At 40.6% G+C, this 9,660-nt stretch overlaps 1 long non-coding RNA gene across 1 annotated transcript in view; it reads left to right on the top strand.

Moving 5' to 3' along the window:
• The first annotated feature begins 1,470 nt into the window (after window positions 1–1,470).
• The window catches only part of LOC308658719, a 31,676-nt gene continuing 23,486 nt past the window's right edge, over window positions 1,471–9,660 (top strand). The window contains exon 1 of the long non-coding RNA XR_014024228.1: window positions 1,471–2,036. This is a non-coding gene — a long non-coding RNA (uncharacterized lncRNA). The remainder of the gene's footprint in view (window positions 2,037–9,660) is intronic.

Genomic DNA, 9,660 nt, shown 5'->3' with positions numbered 1-9,660 from the left:
CACCATATGAATCAGTGGAAGCAAAATGGGATATTTGGAGAAAGGGATGCACTTTTACCACATGGCTCTGCATAACTACTTTATATTGCACAATATATTGTATTAAAATTGTCTATTATCTTTCTCTTTCACCAATCTATAAACTCTTTGAGGGCAGGGATTGTTTCAATTCAATTTTGTACAATGGAAGTGGAATACATGGCACAAGAATAATTGTATTTGGAGATAATGAACAAAGAGGAACAGTGTTCTGTCTCTAGGAATGATTCTTCAAGTCATTTGTTTGCTAGTTCATTTTTTTCAGAGCAAAATGATAAAATTTCTATTGTACAGACCCATTCCGAGTGGTTTGAGTGTACATGGAAGATTAGTATATTTGTTGCCATTGTTTATACTGTACCTGCTTGGTGGCAATAAACATTGGTGTTCTTGGAAGTGGTGCTTGCCTAAAAATCTTCTGTTAGTCTTTGTTCATGAGGTCACACTATGATAAGGAAATGGGCATGAGTGGATTTACCAAATCTGCCATCATGTGACAGATCTATGGTCAATATATATTTAATGCTGAATGATTAATGTATTATGGCATGCATGTAGAGTAATGATACTTTAAAAATGTCACAGACAAGCAAACAGGACACTTGATATATGTCTACCCTGTCTTTTGTCTTCATGTAAGAATTACTTTGTCAATAATTTTAACAAAAAAGAAAAAGTACACTACATTAAAAAACGAAAGAAAAAAAAAGAATCATCAACACAATGGTTGATGGTATCAAAAAGATCCAGACATCTGTAGTTATAAGGCCTGATTTGTAGGGTAGTGTATGGTTTCTGAAGTCTCAGACACCTAAGTGACAAAGGTCTTGTTTTTCAACACTTCCATCCGAAGTGTAGTGATTAAATGTTGTCTGATAAATAAAACTTATTTAAAAATGAATGTGAGCCTTTTCTGGACATCTACCGTCATTTTTCTTCAGCTGGCAAATTTTAGAGCCTCCTCACTGACACGAACTCTCAACATTTCCTCGCATTTGTGGTGGCCCAGGACCACCTGCGTCCCCCACCTGCGCCCCCCACCCGGCCGCGTGCACACGCCACTCTGCGATGGGGCCTTTGGCATTGGGGATTTGGGACGTAACCTGTGCAGGCCGAGCGGGTGCCCCAAAGGTCGGCCCTACAGGGAGCCTGGGCAGCGGCGCCCAGGGTCGGGATCTGGTCGGCGCAGCAGCCGGCTCTGCCCATGAGCCGAGCCTGGGCCCGGAGGGGGAGCCGCGCTGGGGGCGGCAGCAGGCGGGGGCGGGAGCCTGGCGGCAGCTCCAGAGCCCATGGGGGAGGAGCGGCGGCGGTGGAGCTGCTGTGGCGACCGACGCGAGGCAGTGGCAGAGAAGACCCACCCCGTCCACATGGACAGTCGCGAGGGCCTCCGCTGATGCATTCACGGCTGGGCGGGGTGGGCGGACAGCCATAGCAGCGGCGGCTGCAGAAGGAGCGAGTGATCTGGAGGCGCCTGACGGTCGCGGAGACCTAGCCGCCCAGGCGCGGCGGGTGCGGCCATTTTACGGCCTGGGACGGAGGGAGGCGTGTTTGAGTGCTCCCCTTCCTTCTCCCTTCCTGGGGTCCCGCGGCTGAGCGAAGCGTCCCTGGCGGCCTGGGTGGGCGGTGGATGGGGAGTCGTGGGCCGAGAGGAACTAGGCCCGGGAAGCGCCGTCGCCGTCGTGGCCGCTGACGTTCCCCCGGAGGAGCTTGAGGAAAAGCCCAGGTCGCGGGCCTTGCTCTCGCCCGTCAGCCTGCGGATAGGCCCGGGCGCGCCTGGCCTGCTTTTGTGTAGGCCCGTTTGGAGGTGGGAGCGCCGCCTGCCTGCTGGCTGAGCCCGAGGCCCGCAACCCTGCGGCGGCTACCCTCCTACGGCGTGGCCCCTCATCCCGGCGAGCACGGCGGCGGTGTGGGCCATGGATTAAGAAGGAGGCGTGGGAGGAGGAAGATGGCGGCCGGCAAGAGCGGCGGCAGCGCTGGGGAGATTACTTTTTTGGAAGGTACGTCTGTTTCGGCCTTTGCGGGGAGGGTAGAGGAACGTGGCCCCGGGACTCCGGATAATCAGTTATCTGCGCTAGGTGGGTGTGGGGGCGGCGGAGTGCAAGGGGTGGGCCAGGGCAGAGAGGGAATGTGCCGCGGAGGCGCCGGGTTCGAGACTGCCGGGGCGCGGGGCTTGGCCGCCCCAGTTCGAGGCGGCGCGGGTGGATCGGGCTGCGAGCCCGAGTTTGTAGGCGTCTTTCCAAGAGTTTGTAGGCGTCTTTCCGAGAGTTCGCACAGAAGTCTTTGACATTAAAAAAATTTTTTTTTTTCTTCTGACGGTTGCCTAAGATAAGAGCAGACTGCACTAGGGTCTTGTTGGCGTTCGTGGAAAGTTTCGAATTGCTAAGGTTGTGTGGAATTGGGGGCCGCGCGAGGGGAGGGGAGAGGTATTTTGGTCTTAAATACCCATCCGTGTGTTCCACAGAGCTTGGGGCTGGGCTTCCTTTTGCAACCGGCGTTCAGATTAGGCCTGGCTGTGTCCTGTAGTCTTAGGAAATGTGTGTGTGTGTGTGTGTGTGTGTGTGTGTATGTGTTTTTTGCTAAACATATTTTCTAAAATAATTTATTTGGAGAAAGAGATCGAGGTTCACAGTGTCGGTTTTGAAACAGTCACTAAAGCTAATAGACGAAGTTTAGGTGTTTCCATTTTGATTCACTTGTGAGGAGAAGTTAAACATTTACTGTTAGTAACTCTACTAGTCTTAAGAAAAGCTGTTTTCGTTGGGGATGGTGTTAGTGGGTAACCATTGGCTTATTGCCCGTGTATATAAGGACCCTCAAAATACGGCTGAATTTCGTTATAGTTGTGGACCAAGAACTTAAATGTTCAAGTTACTTATTTGACTAAGGGTTCAGTGTTTACACTGGTAATCGAATTTGTAAATATATTTAGGGAAATGAGTCTGTACTGTATGTAATTAAAAAAAAATCACTCTGTATAATTTTTTACTTTTAAAAATGGAATATGTAGAAGTGATAACTTTTTAAAATAACTAGAAGCATTACTGAATTTTAAAAGTACAATTTAAGCAAGATCCTTAGTGGTAGCAGGAGGTGTTGGGATGGATGTGACTTGTATACTGCTTTAACAGCATACAGTTACGGGAACACTTAGTACTCAGTATTAGTCTAACAAATGAGTAAAGGCTAATAGAGGTGGAGAAAAGAAGTTTGCTTAATTCTTCCTACTTACATATAGAAGTGAAAAAGTCTTAACCTTTGTGCAGGTCAGCCTTAGAAATTCCTAGTAAGAAGATAATGCGGTGGGGGGGGGGGGCTGGGGTTGTGGCTCAGTGGTAGAGAGCTCACCTAGCATGTGTGAGGCCCTGGGTTCCATCCTCAGCACCACATAAAGATAAATAAATAAAGGCATTCTGTCTATTTACAACTTAAAAAAAGAAGAAGATAATGCTTGTGAATTTTTATGAGTTCATTCTCTATTATCCATCCTAGTTTGGGTAGTATATGTACCTGTTAAGAGAATGAGAGTGGTTTTTGTGTGATATGTGTGTTATTTTTTGTTTTGTTTTGAAGTAGGAAATTGAAAAGATGACTTAGGTATTAATTCAGTATGCAGATTATACTTTTGTGTCAAAGTAAGTTTCTGGCTTCTATAGGCTTCTGGTTTACTTTAGTTCTGATTGGATGAACATGAGGAGGATAAAAGTAACACAAAGGTAACATGTAACAAAGCTGACGGGAATTTGAAACTATTGCTTTTCTTTTATTCTAATTAAGGTCTATTAATATACAGGTGAGATAAATTAGAGTTTCACCTTATCTCATTCAATATTTTCTAAATAAACAAATACTATTTAGTCCTACTTCTAATACTAGTAGTGGTACTAATTTCCATGATTTTTTTTGGTTTCTCACACTTTTATTTTTTGTTATTTATTTATTTATTTTTTTAATATTTATTTTTTTTTAGTTTTCGGCGGACACAACATCTTTGTTTGTATGTGGTGCTGAGGATGGAACCCGGCACTGTGCGCATGCCAGTCACACTTTTAATAATGAAATACTTTACTGTAATTTGCATATAATTTGTACTATGGTGTTTAAAGATTTCTAAATGTTTTCCCACAAGTTTTTAGATTTTAACATTAAAACATCTACACATTACACTTGGTGTTCTTTCCAACAGAGCTCTTCAAAAACTGAAGTAGGTTTTCATTCACTCATCAAATATTTATAGTATCGTACTCTGCTAGGCACTGTATCAAGTTGAATCCAACAGTGCATAAGATAGTCAAGGTCCCTGCCTTCATAGAACTTTAATTTTAGTGGGAAAAACTGTCAGTAAACAAGTAAAAAATAATCCATTTAGAGCAGTCTTTTTTCACATAGTTCACTTTTTCACTTTAGTCAGGTGTGCTCAGACCTGACAATCTAAAAGTGTCATAGTGCCACATGTGCTCATGTGCTCATGCGCACATGTACAAATGTGGCATTACTTTTACTGTTTTACTTTTCATGTCAGCCCTTATTGCATGATAAATTTATTTCTTCCCATTTTTCTATACTACTAAAATATAAGCTGTATACTACCATATTTATCTCTTTAATGTCATATTTCTGGTACTACCTGGAATGTGTTTGTTATTGATGAAATAAACCAGATTATAACTGTTATAAAGGCTGTGGGAAAAGGTACAAAGTAGTGGTCCATAAGCTGTTTTACAGTGTTCAAGTAAAGGAGAGGCATCATTGAAGAGGTGATGCTGACCACCTTGACTATGAAACACTTCCAAGGGGATGATAGGTGTAAAGGCTCAAAGATGATATATAGTTCTATTCATTAAATAAAATGGAACTGATTATGACTGAAATGTAGCAAACCAAGGAGAGAGTGATGTAAGAGGCAAGAGATCTATCGTGCAGGCTAGTGAGTTTTTCTTTCGTTCTAGGCATTGGGAAGTCATTTTTAGAATTTGGGGCAGTAGGAGTACCATGATATTTATGTTTTTTAAAAATCACTGACTTCTCTATGTGGAATAAGAGAAGAGCAAGAGTAGCAGTACGGAGATAAGTTAGAACGTTGTAGCAGTCTAGAAGTGGTGCTAGCTTGAAGTATTGCCATGGTAGCAGTGGAGATTGGGGGAAAAATTGAAAATACATTTGAATGTAGAGTTTGTAAGACAGAATGGATTGTATATTGAGGTGCAGAGTAAAGGATAAATCAGTAAGGTTTTGGCTTGAGGTGTTGGGAGATAATGCCATTTACTTTAGTGAGTGCAAAGAGGAGTTAGCATTGCTTGATCATTCAAAGTTTGAGGAGCTATATGACCTTTGCTCCAAAATATATTTTGCTTCCTTATAACTACTAAGTGGAATTTTTTTCCTTTTATGACTTTTTTTACGGAAAAGGAGACTTACTGCCTACTTTTGTACATTCTTTGTTTTGTTTGTATATTATCACACTAAAATTATATGAATTTTATTGGGCCATGGGTTGTTGAATTTATTTATCTAATTAGCTTTTCTCTTTTGAGCTCATTTCTTTTGCATCTGTTTACTGTTTGTTGTCTCATAGCTTTTTCCCACTTATGATAGATGGTTTTACCATTTTTCTTATTATTCCTTCAATAGATATTTGTTTAGCACCTGTTATTTTTTTTTTAAATTTTTTTTTAGAGAGAGAGTGGGGGAGAGATAGAGAGAGAGAGAGAGAGAGAGAGAGAGAGAGAGAGAGAGAGAGAGAGAGAGAACCTTTTATTTAATATTTATTTTTTAGTTCTCGGCGGACACAACATCTTTGTTGGTATGTGGTGCTGAGGATTGAACCCAGGCCGCACACATGCCAGGCGAGCGCGCTACCGCTTGAGCCACATCCCCAGCCCTGTTTAGCACCTGTTATGTTACAGGCACTGCACTGTGAGGCACATGGTGAGGGGGAAGAAAGGGTTCTCCATAGAATTTCCAGTATGGTGAGGAAAGTCAATAATCAAACAATCACTTGTAAAATTAAAACCATCAAAATTATATATATATATATATATATATATATATATATATATATATATATGTGTGTGTGTGTGTGTGTGTGTGTGTGTTTGTTTTTTAGCTGGACACAATATCTTTATTTTATTTATTTTGATGTGGTGCTGAGGATGGAACCCAGGGCCTCACACATGCTAGGCGAGTGCTCTACCACTGAGCCACAACCCCAGCCCCAAACCATCATGTTTTAAGAATTAATGATAGTTGTTTAAAATAGGATTTGACCTAATCAGGGTGGTTTGAAAGATGAATAGGAGAAGGGGAAGTAGGGAGATAAGAGCTTTCCAGGCAGAGGGAATAAAATAGGAGTGTGGCATATTAGGGGAACTAAGAAAGGACAATATGGTTCTAGCAAGAAGAATGGTGCAATATGAAGCTAAAGGGACATCATCAGAATTGCTGCAAAAAAGGTCACCCGAAGATAGCCTTAGAGGGTCAACAGATTATCAGGGAAACCAGTTAGGAGATGCTTGCAGTGTAGGGCAAAGATGATGATAGCTAGCTCGTTCTAATAATTTTTTTTTAATATTTTCCCACTCTTCTCCTCTATGGGAACTCCAACAAGTCTTATTTTTTTCTCATGTTAGATCTTTTTGTACTGTACTTGTTGATATCTAGCTTTCTTTCCTGTTGCCTTTTTTCTACCATCTGAATTGCTTTACCTCTATTTTCTCCTGAAATTTTTTTTTCTACTTTCCCTTCCTAGGGTACATACATTACTACTTAAGTTTGTTTTCGTTTCAAGCCAGTCTCCCTTTATGGATCTTGTCCACTAGGTTGGAAAGATAGATTGTTAAACCATTTCATTGTTGTCTTCTAAAATATCAAACATGCTTCTGTCTCCAAACGAAAAATGTTTTCTCTTTCCTCTTAGCCATATATGTAAATTTAGTCTAGAGCCCATTTGCCAGTTTTACTGGCAATTTTACTTGTAAAATTAAATTTTACTTGGGATTAGTAAATATTTAGTAAAAAATTAGTAAATATTTTATACTATCTCCTAAATGATTGGCATTCCATGGAGTATGAGCAAGGTCTTTTCTTTGGGCCTGTCCAGGTACTATGCCTCAGTTCTTCCATTTAGTCCTCCTCTTTCTTCTGATTGTCCTACTGTTGGAAACTGCATCCTGATGTTATTCTTTATTTGCTCCTTACTCAAACACGTGTATTTCCTGATTTTATGCCAGTTGAAGTGATTTGATTTCATGAATTCTTGATACAGGAGATATTAGAACCTTGCTTAGAAATGAGTGTGATTTTTTACTAGAATACTGAGGTTCAACATAACTCTACTACTTTAATAATTCTATGATCTTGGACAGATTACTTACTGTCTGTATTTTCTTACCTGTAAACTAAGGGTAATAATTGTAGTTATTTTGTTAGTCAGCTATTTGTCACTGTGACAAATACCTAAAATCATAGCATTTTAAAAGAGGAAGGATTTATTTGGGCTCACGGTTTGGAGATTCAGTCTATGGTTCGTTGGCCTATTGCTTTTTTGGGCCTGTAGTGTGGCAGTATTTTCATGGTGGGAGTATGTGGCAAAGGAAGCTGCTCACTTTATGGAGGCTGGAACATGAGAGAGAAAGGAGAGATGGTGACCAAATATCCTCTACAGTGGTGTTTCCCCAGTTAGGTAACTTCCCATCTCCTAAAGGTTTCACCACCTCCCAGTAGGGCCACAGACTAACTATCAAATCTTTAAAACTTGGGCCTTTGGGGGACACTTAGGCAAACTATAACAGTTACCCCTTGAGATTGCCACCATCAGGATTAAGTGAGTTTATATTAAATCCTTTTTTTGGGGGGGGAGGAGGCGATACTGGGGCACTCAACCACTGAGCCACATCTCCAGCCCTATTTTGTATTTTATTAGAGAGAGGGTCTCACTGAGTTGCTTACTGCCTCACTAAATTGCTGAGACTGGCTTTGAACTCATGATTCTCCTGCCTTGGCCTCCAGAGGAGCTGGGATTACATTTCTGTGCCGCTGCACCTGGCCTATATTAAATTTTTAATGCTTTTCCAGGAATATAATAAGCAGTATGTGTTAATTGGTATTACTATTATTTAATTTATTCTTTTAGTAGGGAGAGAAGAGAAAAAAGAACTTCCCTGATTTCTATTCTTTTCTAGTACACCTTCTCTATTTGATTTTTATTCTATTGTTTTTCTTTCACTTACTACCTTTTCTTCTAGGTTGTTGCTGATCACAATATTCTACCTTGACTGGTATAGTGAGAAAGAGAATAAAATTATGTGTTCTGGGTGAATGGTCTCTAAGTTTATTGCTCTTCTTGAGGGTCTTGGAACATATCTTTAAAGATGGACGGAGGCCCTGCATTTCTCAAACTTGAAAATGACAGTTCTTCAAAACCTACAAATTTCTAAATTTTGGACAGTTTAAGACATTAAAAATAGACAAAGGTAGGAAACACAATTTATGATTTTGTTTCAGAGGTGTAACTAGCAATATAAGCAATCATTAGTTTAACTTTTCTTTGATCAGGACATGATTGAAAAATTTCTGAAACCAGACAGGTGTATGAAGAAAAAAGGAAGCATAAAAGAAACATTTCCTTCCTGCTCTTTTATTGTTGTTGTTCAGTGAATGTATGTAATTGTTTTTATAATAATTTTCATTACCTAAACTCTTGGAAAACATGGTCACAATATAAAAATTAAAAAATCTTGATACAAAGACTGTTAAATGCTCACAGTTACAAAACACTTAAATTGTATACCTAAGTCACGTTACTTGGAAAGATGCAATAATGGATGATCCATTGTGAACTGTAAATTAAGGTTGTCAACTGTATTAGTTTTTCATTACTGTAATGAAATACCTGAGGCAGTCGAGTTATGAAGGAAAACATTTGTTTAACTCAGTTTTGGAGGTTAAAAGTACAAACAGTATAGCCAGTGAGCATTCACAAGGGCTTTATGGAAGATGGCAGAGCATGTATGTGTAGAATGAAGGATCAAATTTCAAAACTAGGAAGCATAAGAGAGATCCCACCATCTCTTTAGAGGGCTCGCCCCTTATGTTCTAAGGACCTAGACTCCATGTCTTGAAAAGGTCCACACTATTTCTCAACACTGCCACCATAGAGACTAAGTCTTTAATACCTGAACCTTTGGGGTGGAGGGCGGGCTTCACTTAAGTCATATTCAAACTTTAGCAACAATATCAGGTTATAGAAAGAGGTGTATAATCTGTATTGTATTCATTTGACTCTAAAACAGTGTTGCTTTCAGCCTCTGTTTGGCTACATTAGGATATTTTTACTTCCTAGAAACTTGTGCATCTGTTGAAAACATTAGGACCTGTCCTCCAGTGTAGACAGGGGACTTTCAATGCTAAAATTAAGACAGTCTCAGACAAACTGAGATGCCTGGATGCTCTGCCTTGTGCCAAATTAACAATAGTTACTGTCGCCTCTAGAAATACATGCCCTTAAGTCCTGGGCAAGAGATACTAAACAATTATTGCACCCTGCAATAACTTGGGCTTTACCTCTGCTGAGATAATGAGGCCTGGCTCCAGGAGTAGGTGTCACCCCATGGGGTTGAGTTACAC

Source organism: Spermophilus citellus (assembly GCF_964194105.1).
Source record: "Spermophilus citellus genome assembly, chromosome: 10".
Lineage (NCBI taxonomy): Eukaryota > Metazoa > Chordata > Mammalia > Rodentia > Sciuridae > Spermophilus > Spermophilus citellus.
Note: the sequence above shows the minus strand (reverse complement) of the source record. Positions and strands in the feature narration are given on the sequence as shown.